Source organism: Eubalaena glacialis, chromosome 8, assembly GCF_028564815.1.
Source record: "Eubalaena glacialis isolate mEubGla1 chromosome 8, mEubGla1.1.hap2.+ XY, whole genome shotgun sequence".
Taxonomy (NCBI): Eukaryota; Metazoa; Chordata; class Mammalia; order Artiodactyla; family Balaenidae; genus Eubalaena; species Eubalaena glacialis.
Window position 1 is genome coordinate 80,337,871 of NC_083723.1, and position 14,121 is coordinate 80,351,991.

The 14,121-nt window shown below is 41.9% G+C and overlaps 1 protein-coding gene and 1 pseudogene across 1 annotated transcript in view; one reads left to right on the plus strand and one right to left on the minus strand.

Annotated features, from left to right (window-relative positions):
- The window catches only part of CREB5 (cAMP responsive element binding protein 5), a 321,691-nt gene that overhangs the window by 89,299 nt on the left and 218,271 nt on the right, over positions 1-14,121 (plus strand). The gene's annotated exons all lie outside the window — the stretch shown is intronic.
- The window catches only part of LOC133097027 (small ribosomal subunit protein uS5-like), an 85,073-nt pseudogene continuing 76,462 nt past the window's right edge, over positions 5,511-14,121 (minus strand).

Genomic DNA, 14,121 nt, shown 5'->3' on the forward strand with positions numbered 1-14,121 from the left:
CTTAAAACTTTTAACTAAAAGGAAAATAAGAGATTGTGTGTGTGTGTGTGTGTATGTGGTGTCAATTACTCGAAATGTCCCAATCCCCCCTCATTGTGTGGATAGCTGCTATTTATTTAATTTAGCTCTGTAGTCAAGCACTTAGCAGGAAACCAGAGGAGTGACTTTGTCCAGATCTCTTTTGGCAAATGCGTATGTGTGTGTGTGTGTGTGTGTGTGTGTGTGTGAGAGAGAGAGGGCGGAGAGGGGGGGAGAGGTTGATTTTTATAAAAAGAGTGTGTGAAACTTTGGCTGCCCCACCGAAGCCACAGACAGCCAACCTTTTATTGGGTCCACTGCGTTCCATAATTATTATTGCCATTAGGAATAATTATCATTTGCCTCATTGAGTTGGCATTTTGGAGCCTGCCTGAGACCGAGGGCTTCTCACAGGAGCCGAAGCACACAAAGGCTGAGTATTCATCCACAAGTGCTTCAACATGTTTGGACGACATCCTTTGCTTGGTTCACTTCATTGTATTTCAGACACATCGAGCTTCAAATTGAATGAAAAGTTTATCAGATACAAAACCAGCGTGAATGAGCGCCTGCACTCAGACAGCTTTTTTGATTGGATGCCAGAATTCTTGGCTTTTCTCAAGTATGGAGATGAGCATACTTTTCATGCCACTCTCTTCCTTTAATTAAAAATAGAAAAATAAGTAATAAGATGGGTCTTCAGTTAGAGGCTGGGCTTGAAATGGTACAAGAGGGAAAAGCAGAAGAACGGCAGGAACACCCAATGGCAAAGCAGCAAGCTCATTTAGGAGGCAGAATAGTTACAACCTTAACTTGATTTTTTCCTGATTTGTTTTGCCTCCTTGCCCACGGACTCTCCAGATTCCAGATTCTGTACTGTTTCCTCGTCCTTTTGCCTTATCATTTTGAAATAGCTGTGCCACGGGTATCCCCTCCGCCCTCCTTAGGGACCTCAGATAGAATGTGATCAGGTATTTTGAACGGTGGAGCACTCACAACAGAAGCTGTTCTCGGTGGAAAGTTTCACTGAGTCATTAAAGAAAAAAGAGCATGACAAGATGTTCTTCCAGACGTTGTTTTTCCTATAAGACTTTGTGGGTTTCTTGCCAAAGTCTATACCAGTCACAGGCCGGCGAGCACTTAAAGCGAAGAGCCCACACCCTCCCGCGTGGGGGTCTGTCCCCTCCCCTTAACCTATTCCTTCCAGAGTGGAAGTTTGTAGCAATAGCTGCTGAATCAGACCCCTCAAGAGCCTCCTCAAAACTGCTGAATCAGAAGAAGGAAAAAAACCCAACAGCTTCCATTCGATGTGTCAGACCCAACACAATTGAGTGAATGTTGACTTTGTCTCCAGACACCCAAACGGTCTGTCCTCCATCCCAAAACCAACTACGATTCCTAGACACGGTCAGGGAAGACCAGGGCAGCTTTGCTGGGCACTAGGCCAGGCACCATGTCTTCAAAATAAATATTCCTCAATCGGTCGGGAATGGAGGCAACTGGGTACCCACCTTCTCCCAGATGTGGTGCCTGTATGGGGTGAGTGACAAGAACCGCTCCCCTGTCCTAGGCATTGAAAAGAGATTTCTTTTGTTATTACACTGCATTAAATGGGTTCCTTGGGTGAATACCTCTGTACAAATGAGAAACAAGTGAAAGTTTCACTGTAGTGATTTCCAGGGATTTGTGGTCCTGGATAATATATGTATGAAAACTGTTTAGTGGGGAAAATATTACAAAGGAGCATTCCTGTATGAGTTTTCATAGACGATGGCAAAATCGTGCTGTAGAGAAAAAGAAATCCAGCACTTTCTCAGTAGTAGTAAAGCTTGTCTTCAGGTAAGATTTCCTGCGAGTGTAGAATTGCCGCTTTTTCATTTGTTCTAGGAATTTAGGGGTAGAGAAAGGCCAGGGAAATTGGCCTCCACCTGCATGGAGTTTAATAAAGATGGAACCTTAACTTGTTCATTTTCAATGGTAACCTTCACAAGGAACCACTTTTTTACAAAGCCCTGTGGAGTATATTACTTATATCAGTCCTTAATACACCTCATTGTTACTTTTTTATTCAAAGATCCTGTTGTACCAAGTCCTTTTTAGTCTTACGATAGAAAGTGCTTGTTTTCAGGGTATTTCTTTCTATAGAAAGCATTTGATCCTTCATGTTTTCATAATGAATTTCTCTGGAGTTTTACAAAATCTAATTGTTGTTACATTGGTTTCTATACTGATGGGTCTGATGTTTCTTCTGTTAAATGTTGTCTCTCCATTAATTGACTTAATTTTGAGTCCTTTTCTACAGTCAAGCAATGAAAAGAGCTTGCAGATTTTGTTAATTGTTCCGAATGAGGTGTGTGGTGAGTTTTGGGGAGCTTCCGAACAGAACTGTGTACTGTCAGAGACAAAAGTCACATTAGATGGCAGACCCCAAGGGAGAAGAGGTGACATCACAGTCTGCCATATGACAACACCAGGGAAATAGTTGTTTTCTCAGCTGTGCAGAGATTTCTTCCTTTTTTTTTTTTTTTTTTTAAATGACTGCCTGGTATAAAAGACGAGCGGGTAGATCCCAGCACATTATCATGTGACGTCTATGTGCCATGTTATAAAGATGAATTATTAGAATACTAGAATCCACTCAACCATTCAGGGGCTGCCAAAGGCGAGGGTTGTGGCGATTGGCCAGGTGGGCAGGGCACCCCATCTCCCAGGTACCCCCTCACCCAGAGCAGTTCCACATTTATTCATTTAGTTGAGTTTCTACATAAACATTTCTCTTGATAAAGAGTTCTATAGCAAGAAAACAGTTTGAAAACTACAGGCTTAGGAGATTCTTTTCTGTATATGTACTAGGAGAGAAAAAGTGAACTCTTGGATGTGCTGATGCGGGCACCATCTTGACGACCACTTCCCCAGAGAAGTAGTGATACCTTCGCCATTGGGGAGGTAAACAAGATTGGAGAAACAAGCTGTGGTTTCTGAAGTGAGGGGGTGGTGAGGAGAATAAGCCATGAAAGAACTTTTAGCAACTGGATGGGAGGGAAGAAAATTGTCAAAAGGAAAACATAAAGACTTCATGGAAAACTATCCATTTGAATCTCTCAGCAAAAGGTAGAACGACCACAGAGGAAATTGTACTGTTTCAGTTCACTCTTTTAGGCAGATGCAATAACACTTGGGATCACAAGGTCTGAGGCGCTGAGACCCAGGAGGGCCAGAGAGGCAGCACCAATGGACCGAGGACCCCAGACTCCCTTGCGTCACCCGTCCACCTTCAGTCTGCAGATCTCCTCTCTTTGCCTAATTCAGTTTAGCTCTCTAGGACTTTACTAGTATTTTTTCTCTCTTCACAATTTCACGCCTCCCACAGTCCAGCCTGAACTCTGCCCCTCAGCATACCTAGAGTAGTATAAAGGCAACTTCCTTGGAAGCCTCCACCCCAGTGCTCAGCCCCTAGGATAATCCCTTACTTCTTCCTCCTTCGCAGGCCCAGCATGGCCTGTCTCATAGGCAAGCCTCAGTTATTTCCACCTTTAACTATGGTACATGTGTTGTTGTGAGTCGAATTGCATCCCCTCAAAAGATCTGTTGAAGTCCTAACCCCGGCTACATCAGAATGTGACCTTATTTGCAAATAGGATTTTTACAGATGTAATCAAGTTAAGATGAGGTCATACTGGCTTCTGGGGGGCCCTAAACCTGATGATTGGTGTCCTTATGAGAAGGCCACGTGGAGACACCAGAAGGATGCCATGGGATGGCACAGGCAGAGAGACTGCAGTGATGCAGCCGCAAGCCAAGGGAAGATAAGATTTGTCAGCAACTGCAGCAGCCGGGAGAGAGGCGGGGAACAGATCCTCCCTCAGAGCCTCCAGAAGGAACCAACCCTGTGACACCTTGACTTCCGACGTCTAACCTCCAGAACTGTGAGAGAATCAATTTCTGTTGTTTTTAAGCCACCCAGTCTGTGGTAATTTGTTATGACAGCCCTAGGAAACTAATACATGTGTCTTCGTGTAATTATGGACCTGTTTGTTTTGCCAACAGAACTGTGGTAAAAAAAAAAAAAAATCTCTTACTCCATTCTCCCTTTATTCAACTGTAACAGATGTACGGATAAAAACATTAAGAGAAAAAAGCTAACTAGGAATAAAAATAAAATTACTTTCTGGAGTAGGGAGACTTGGAGTCTTGGAGTCGGGACCTGTTTGGTGGGAGACCCCCAAATCTCCATTTGTACAGAAAGGGAATGAAGAGGCCTGCTCTCCATCAAACAGATCCCCCGTTAATATATTCTAATGAAAGATATTATTAGAATAGATATTATTATAGAAAGATATTATTTGATATGCATTTTACCTGGGCTTCAAACCTGCACTGCCGTAAAATCCACTTTGAGGGGAACAGGGGAGAGTTTTCTTTAGCCATGCATTCTCTGCTCAGTGGTATCTGCCAGATTCTGAAGTATACACTTTTTGTTGATTAAGCTGTCTACTCTAATGGAGGGAAGATCAACAATGCACGTAGCTATAGGGGCTTTTACACTCAGTGTTCCAGAAGTTTTTAGCAGCTAATGACATTCCCTGAACATTGAAGGCAAGGTCACCCATGACTGGTCTGAGGAAGGACAGTCCAGGGTGATGGGTTTTGTGGTTTTGTTTTCCTGTGTGTAGTGTGTGTGTGTTTCTTTAGACAGTGAGCTTAATCACCAAGAGATTTCTTTTAGGTGGTACCTAATTCCTTTCAGCCCGCGGGCTGGTGCTCATTTTCATGACTGATCAGGGTTTTAGCTGCTGTTCTCCTAATACATGTTTTTGAAAAAAGAAGTAGCTTATGTGGCAGCACTGTTCTTTTGATCTGTTAACTTTTCTTAATTCTTTTTGAAGCATCCTTCTGCCTCCATCTCTGGCTCTGAGTGATTTAAAGGAAAAATCCTGGAGTTTATGTGCTCCAAGAAACCTAATGCTCTGAGAAATCCAATAAAGCCCACCGCCAGAATTGTGTCGGGGGGCGAGGGGGTATGAGATGACCACCCAGAGCGAGAGCCCAGATGGGAGGGCGTTAAAACCAAGTAGACAGATATCTGTGTGAGTCCACCACCGAGCAGGGTTTGCCAGCTATAGATCCCTGTGAAGGTGGGACTAGACTGACACTGACTCAGCATTAGCAAATTTCTTATTTGCAGTCGGGGAAGTTTATTCACTCCTCAGTATAAAGAAACAAGGGCTCTTCTTGCCCTTCGCATCCCGCCCCCCCCCCACCCTTACTTAGCAGCTTTGTTTGAATTTTCACACCTTAGGAACTTTGCGTTTTTTTAGATCTAGAGTGATTCTGGGTTTTCTTTCTCTTAATGGGCTCATCAAATCATTATGTCACCTCGATTCCTTAATATTTTTAATAAACCTGAAAACTGAAGCAATTCCCGTGGCCAAACCACTGAGCTGATGTGTTGTGACACCTCCTCAAGCTCGTGCTCTCTGTGATCTTCATCCTTATTGGTCAGAACTCTGGTTGGGTGCTTTCCAAACGTGGGTTCCTCTCCGGGTCCTGATGAAAGCCCCATAGATGAGCGTGGTGGCCTTTACGGCAGGAGGAGAGGGGAGGAAGCAGAGAGTTCCCCGGAGCTGCTCAGAACTCTGGGAGGGATCCAAGATGTTCTGATAATTTTTGTCAAATAATAACTGTGAAGAAACTTCCCGCAGTTCAGACCAGTAAAAGCAATGGGATAATTGTTCCTGTCAGCCCTCTGACAACTCCTGCCTCTCCCCAGCTGAGACATAACAATGGAACTCTTCGTGTGGCTTATTCTATCCTTTTGTGCTTTATAACTTCCATCAGAAGTAGAGAATGATTAGGGTGAAGAACAGGGTCAGGATAATTTGATCACTTTCACCAGCAAGCATTTTTCTCTGGCATGATAAAGAGAAGCAGGAAGGCCTCATGAATCTCAGACTTTGAAATGATTAAAAAAGTCCAACCTAAATACAAAATAAGTTTTCATTTACTAAGTCTTCTAAAAAGTGATTTGTAAGCAAACCAGTAATAATCACATTCTGGCTGGTGGCAACAAGTGGGAAAGAATGGGACAGCCCAGCATGGCCTCAGGGCATGTTTTGTCCATCCCACAAAACTACCTTCTGGTCTGGCATCACTTTTCTCACCTGGCAACTGCCTGGCTCGGAAGGGCTGCAGTCTGGAGTGTCCTGGCAGCACCCCACAGGGCATTTCTGATGGCAGAAAACCAGACCCAAAGTGGAGAGAGTGGTCCAGCCCTGGCTTCTGGCAGTGAGCCTCTTGCTATGTGACCAATCATACATAAGATCAGCTCAAATGTTATTGTAAAAGGTGGATTATTAAATCCATAAGATTCTAAATAGTTCAGTTATTTATCTACACTTGACTTTATTCCAAAAAAGGACTTATGGAGACTTACAGAAAGCACAGTACAACAGTATTAAAAACAAACAAACACAAAATCTGTGGAAGAAAGGAAAGCAGTGTGAGAAAATTCTAAATGAGATGGAAAGACACTGAAATAGTTTGCTGCTAATGACTCTTGTCATGATTGCTGTCATCTTTTAAGTAAAGTCAGTGTCTGAGTCTGCCAGCACAGAGCACTTCTGTAGGAGAGCACTTCTATAGGAGTCATCAACTTTTAGGAGAGAAATGAAGCTTGTTTTTGGCTCTGCAGTGGATTTTTTTAGGTATACGTTCACCTTCATCTAATCATTGGTACTGTATATCATCAGCATACTGTTTTGGAACATGTGTTTATGAGCACTGAAAGAATAGGCCAAAGGTAGCAGGATTCTTTGGGAATTAAAAAAAAATAAGTTTTGTAAAACTAAGCAGGCCATTGAGGAGGTGGACTGAGGGGGTGGGAGGGAGGGCAGACTCATTAAAATCCTGATATAAAGTTCTAAGCAGCGAATAAGAGGCTTAAATACATAAAGAGCGAGGCTAAATTTGGGCCAATTTCCTGTGAAATCTCTTGTGTAATATTTTCAATTTGTGCTTGTTTAATGTGGTTTATTTTCCTAAGGTTCACGGTATAGGTTTTAAATTCAGCCTTGACTACACACATGTGTCGAGAGGTTATAAAACGAGAACCAGCTCAGACCAGTCTCCAACTGGATGCCCTTAGGTGGAAAACATTACCTCCTTTTCAATACCTAAAATTTCTTCATGGGCACTGACTTAGTCTTTTTCCTATCCAGTTCCTGACTACTTTTCCATCACCTGGTTTCACCAGCACCTGTCCAGTGACATTGGTTAGTGCACCTAAGGATGCTACAAGGCCTCTTCACTCCAGATCAGGACTCCAAGGCTATTCTGGGCAGGCCTGACCCCTTTGTGAAATCTCAAGTTCTTGACACAAAGGGATAATTCCACCCTTTCCAATTAAAAATAGAGAAAACACCTCAGGCCCTCCAGAGGGCTGTGATTTGCAGTACCAAGTTCTAATTTTGGCCTCTGATGTCCTGGATCACATCTACTCTAGGATGGGGCCATTTCCTATATATAGCAGTAGTGTTTCGGTGACTTGAATACAGTATGCAGGACCTATATTGTAAGTCAGACCTTAATTAAACTAGATAGGACCTCTCTGTTGTTTGTGGCACTTACTATATCAGACCTTGTCTTATAGTTACCTGGTGTTTGTCTCTCCCTCTAGGCTTTAAGTCCTTAAAACAAAGATTGTGGTGTATCTCCTGCAACACCCAGCATGCTACATAATATAGAAGACTATATACCACTGAAAGTGTGCTTATACGTGTGGGTATAAAATGGTCGAAAAGAGACATCATGCATATGCCAAGTTTCTTAATTTAAACAGTAAGAGATCAATAGGAGAGATAATAAGTTGCCCGAGTGTTTTTATCTTCTTCATTACCTTACCATTCAACAAAATATTCATCATTCATTCATTCAGCTAACTTTTATCAGGGACCTGTTTTTTTTTCCTGAAGGTACACAAGCCTTCTAAGTCTAGGTTGTAAAACCAAAAAATACTGTTTACAGTTCTAGTTTCATTTCCAGCTGTACCTGTGATACAGGATGCAGTGATGTTGAAATCTGGCATCTTCTCTTTGCCTCCACTGTATTTTCTTACCTATTCTTTTGACTTTTGTTTTCTCTTGGCATGAGTCTTTCTCAAGACTGTGGATCTGGGCTACAAATGGTCGAGTTATTCTCCAAGCCACTGTTTCCCCTGGAAGGGACAACCTAATTCTTAGCTGCTGCTGGCTTTCTTCCTGGGGATGTAGTCTCTCTCTTCTCACCTGCCCACCCAGCTTTCTAAATAACTCAAGTGTGGTGTCAGGAAACTAGCAGCCTAGAAATGTGAGCCTCACTTTATGGTCACTTTCCCCCTGACATTCTATTATGAGAATTTTCAAACATAAGAAGCTTCAAGAATTGTTTATTTACCACCTAGAATCTACAATAACCATTTCACTATACTTGCTTTATCATATATTTGTAGATTTATCTGTCTCTCTATCCATCCATAAATCCTTCTTATTTTTTTGATGCATTTCAAAGTAAGTTGCAGACTCAGTCGTTTCACCCCTAACCACTTCAGCATCTGTATCACTAAATAGAATTCCTTATTTAGTTATGGTTCTTTTTCTGTCGTTGAAGTTTATAAAGAGTAAAATGCACAGATCCTAAGTATATGAACGGCCACATTTAATGTAGGATATCATTTTCTTTTCTAGTTTTTCTCATTATCAGTAACTAATCATGAAGATAAAAAAAAGATTCTGTAATATCCAAGGTTAGCATATTTAGGTGGTGAGTATTCCCATAAGTTTTTCTTACCTGGCAATATCTGTTCTAGTCTGAAAGGAGCAGGAAGAGAAAAGGAGTGTGTGAGGCTTACATGTTAAAGGGCTCGCTTTGTAGACAGACTAACAGCTCCTCCTACCATCTCTGTATTCACTAACTTTTTCTTCGGTCCCTTGTTGCTGCCACAATAGGAGAGGTTGTATATGTGGTGGTAAGGGACACAAGTTCTGGCATCATAGAGCCTAAATTCAAACTCAAGTCACACTGACCTTGGACAAGTTATATTTAATCATTGCTCAGTGCATCTGTTCCCTCTTCTGTTAAAATGAGGATAATATTACCATCTGAGGTTGTGATAATTCAATAAGATAATGGATGAAAGTTATCTGGCACATAGTACATGCTCAATGATATTAATTCGTATCATTATTACCACCTAAGTACCAGCTCACTGTGTGGTTAGAGGTAAGTGCATAGGTGTGTAGTTAATTCAGAAAGACTTTAATTTGGTAATCTTCAGTTTTCAGATTACCAAAGTGAATCTTTTGTGTGATCAAGGAATTTTGGGGGAAATACTGAAAATGTATTTTCCTCACTGTTTTAACGGAAATGAGCACTATTTAGTGTCAACTGAGATGTCTACTTTTGTGTCAGACAGGATAACCATTGGCTTTTCCTCACAGTTTCTCCATCTTGTGTCCCCGGGGTCATGGCTTACCTAGGAAGGGAAGAGCAAGAGCCACAGGATATCATGTTTCCTCCACACAGTTCCCAGGGCTTTCTTTGCAGCCTGTGGTCACAAGTCACAAGGTGGTTTCTTTTGTGCTCAACCACAATACCATTCCTTCAAGCAGCCAGGCTTAAAACCCAGTAGCCCCCTTAGCTTCTCCGCTCCACTGCCCCCCATCTTAGATCAGCTGCACATTCATTTGAATTTGCTCCCTGCTTCCCTCCCAAGCCTCATGTGTTGTGGTGGCTTGTATGGTAACACTCAGAAAATATCTGTTGATTCGCTTAGGTCACGTGGCTATTTCTCAGAAACCTACATGGGGAAAGTTCAGCTCTTCCTAGGGACTAAACCACAGTTACTTGCTGCTTCTACCTGCCTTCACAGGTGATAAGGGGAGACCAGTTTAGGAAAAGTTAGAAGCTGTGAAAGCTGTTCCAGAAGGTGGACACCATCCAAGGAAGACTGGCCTCAAAGTGGCATCAAAAGACCCACAATGGGACAATCTGAGCCTAAAGCCTTCTTATTGAGTCAGAAAAGGACAGATGTTGGGCATCACTGACCGTGGGGAGTGGAGGAAAGTGGCAATTCTGACATGTGGCTGATACCACATTAGCAATTTCCCAACTCTTCGTGTGTGGAACCTGTGTGCTCTGGGTGTGCCAGACACTTGCTAGCACAACAAGTGAAGATGCCCTGAGGGAGTATGCAGGGATTTCCAACCTTGCTGAGTTTAGGGAGTCATAAATGGGATGGAGCTGTAGTGTGGTCAGTGTGGGTTCTGAAACTAGAGTTGAGGCAATTCGGATCCTTCAGCCCCTTTAAGTTAGTCTTATCGGATCAGGCCATCACAGAGCAGATAGACAGGTAAGTCTCGGAGACCTCTGAACCCAATTAAAGTTATACCACAAAGAAATCAAACTCATGTGGTTTGCATTTCAGAAAGCTACATTTGGTGGACTGTTCCTGTTTTAATTCGGTAACCTAATGCAGACCATGTGAACATTTGAAACGCTTTTAACAGTTAAACCAGCTCAAATAACACAAAACCAGAGCAGCAATAAAGAATGAATTAAAGCTGATTGCAACTGTGGCCAACATAATTTTTTTTCCCTTGCAAAGAACCTGGGGGGAATAGAATGCAGGACCAGTGGGGGAAGAGACTGGTATCTCCATTTTCAACTTTGAGTAAAGCAGCAGGCACTTTGACTTCTTTTATTTCTTAAGCAAATGTTTGAAACAGATCAACTTAGAAGGTATATTTAAATCTTGAAGGGATTTGCGATGAGGGAGCAAAGGGGATTGACATCCTTTAGAACTGATAGCTTGGTAGTTAGTAGCCCTGCATTCCCCCTGCTAAGACGGGCAGTGGGCAAGGGTATGGTGCTAAGCCTACAGAGGTCAAGAGTTCAATCCTGCATGGGTCACTTAGCCTCATACTGGAGGAGGTGGGGAAGCAAAACTTGTTTGAATGCCGTAGCCGGTACTTCCAAGTGTCTACAAAGGGTCGCCCAGGAAAGAGAAGCTGAGATAACGATAGTGATCAGTCAGTGTGTTCCATGTACCAGGCACTATTCTAGGTGCATTCAAGACCACCTACCTAACCTGGCTACTGAATTCACCTGTGCCTCAGTTTTCTTATCTGTAAAATGGAGATACAATTATTATTCTTATTTTACAGATGAGGAGAGAGGCACAGAGAAGTTTAATTACTTTCCTAAGGTTGCATAGATAATAAATGGCAGGAGCAGGATTCAAACACTGGTGGTCTGCCATGCCTAGCTTCAGCACCACCACAATATACCACTCTAGCAAGTTAAGGAACTCGAAGACAAATCCAGTTGCGAATAATGGGAGCAAATGACATAAGCCTCAACCTAAGTTATTAGCCTCTCGCCCAAAGAGGATTGACTGCACTGATAACCACACCCAGACATCACAGTGTGTTGTGCGTGCTTCACAGTAATTGCTCCGTTTATGTTGGTTGAACTGAATTTTATACGCACCTGGAGGACGCCTCCCAAAAAATGGTTGGCGTGCTCCATCCATGAATGGAGAAATTTCTATGAATAAAATCTAAAAGAGATGGTGAGTGTCCACTGAATTTATTTCCATGTAATTCCAGGCACTTGATGGGAGAGCCATGGGGTGTGAGGATGGCAGCTTGGGCCCAGCCCTGCGACCTGTGCCGTAGGTGATAACTAACTTAACCGCCTGCCCCATTCCCCAGAGTGTGCTGACTTTGTCAGAAATCCAAGGGAGTAAGGGAGAAAGGACCCATTAATTTCAGATCCATTAGCGACAGAAAGCCTGCCAAGTGGGAAAGAGTGAAACTACAGGAAGAAATTTTATTTGCAAACTCCTGAGAGGTTATCACCAGCAGCAGGGAGCCAAGGAATCACTGGTGGGCAAAGGGGCTCCACTGAACCCCTGAATTTGAGTTCCTTCCGGAGCAGTGGGAAGCCAGCCATCAATCTCTTATGCAGGCAATGCTAAGTTCATCTGCCTGACTTTCACAAGCACTCCTCCCCAGAGGATGAGAAATCTACCTCCTTTCTCCTTATAAAATGAAAACTGGTGTCTACGTGGCCGGCTAGACCCCCTGTACAAAACAGAATTATGAAGTATAAATAAAAAGGTAAAGCTTACCACTGGTTTCTTTTTCTTAACCTCGTAAAGTCAAATGGTTAATTATAGTATCTTAGACTAGGTAACTGTTTTCACCGCCCCTGCTCTGTTATTAGTGGGGAGGAGTGGATTCAGATACTTGATGAATATGATGTCTGTTTGACTTGAAGGTAAAGGAAATCTAGTTTACCTCCTTCTACAACTCTGGTTTCAAGGATTACAGCCCACTTAACTCTCTTTAAGGCCTGGATAAACATAGGCTGCCTATCTCCTAAACATTCCTCAGGTTATTGGTCTAGTTACAATTAGCTTTCTGGAGAAGTTTTCAAGTCCTCCCGATTCCCCCAGGCCGACCCTGCCGTCTTCCTGTGGCGCACCTGTGTGACTTTTAGCATGTCACATACCTAGCTGGACTGGGCATGTCATGTGCCTGGAGCTCTGTAGATGATGATTAAATAATCAGTGAAGAGTACATGGTGATTGGAGTAGGCAGAATAGGATCTTGATTAACATTAGGGATAAAAATCTGTTTTCTCTCTAAGGAAGATTTTTCATATCAAACTCTATCTCAGCACCTGCTTCCAGAGAACCCAACCTGTGACAGGCTCCTTCATACCTATGTGACCCAGATAACCAAATCCCTTGACTTCCAAACAGTTTTAAATTAATTCTTCCTCCTCATTCAGTCTTCTCTGCTAGAATTTAAAATTTCTGTTCAGCAGCCCCTGCAAGCCACTCTAGCTATATGAGGACACAACGTTTTCTGAAACTTCATATGGTTCAGGAACACGAGTTGTCAAAAGATCTTCTTACATCCCACTTGGGTCCTTGAACATCCTTAAGTTATTCTAACTCTACTCTTTCAGTAAATACCTCTTGAGCATCCCCACCTTCCAACCCCCACTATCCAATGTCTGAAAAAATATAGTTTACGTATTATGCATATATATATTTTATATATACAGATGACCCTTGAACAGTGCAGGGGGTAGGGATGCCAACCCCCCTTCCCCCCGCACAGTCAAAAATCTGTGTATAACTTTTGACATGACAAAAGCCTAACTACTAATAGCCTACTGTTGACCAGAAGCCTTGTTGATAACATAAAAGTCAATTGACACGTATTTTGTATGCTCTATGTCTCTCTACCTATATTTTATCCGTTCATGACATACCTAACTTTTTATTAATTTTTTCCATATTTCTAGGCTAGGTGGTTTGTCTGCAAGTTTTTTTGAATGGTGGCAAATCTCAAGAAAATTTTCCAGCATACTTATTGAAAAATATCTGCATATAAGTGGACCTGCGCAGTTCAAACCTGTGTTGTCCAAGGGTCAATTGTATAAATAAATAATAAAATAAATAATATGTACTTTATATATTTTAATATATATTTTTATATTTGTATCATATTATGTACCAGGTACTGTGCTGGGCTCTGTGAAAATAATGGAGAGAAAAATAAACAGACATGATCATGGAACACATGGTCTATTGAGGGTGATGGACATTAATTAAAGCTTTATACATATACCTATAAATTGTAACCCTTTAAAGTAAAAATGCACGTCACTATGAAAACATCTAGTAGAAGAGCTTGACTTTGTTAGGAAGGTCAGGGAAGGTTTTTCTGAGAAATTTTGAAAGTTGAAAGACTTTCAGTTCTTAAAGTCTCAAACTTTAAGAATAGTGATGGCGATATATATATATACACATATATATATGTTGTATATATACACACATATATATGTGTGTGTGTATATATATATGTGTGTGTGTGTGTGTGTGTGTGTGTGTGTGTATATATATATATATATATATATATATATTTATACAGCCAATCAACTATCTAATTTGAAATAGTTTTAATAGTTCAACATTTCTTTCTGCTTCTACCTCAAGTCCCATGGTATGCCCACTTTCTTTGGTGGGTTCTATGTAGGTCTTCCATTTTATAC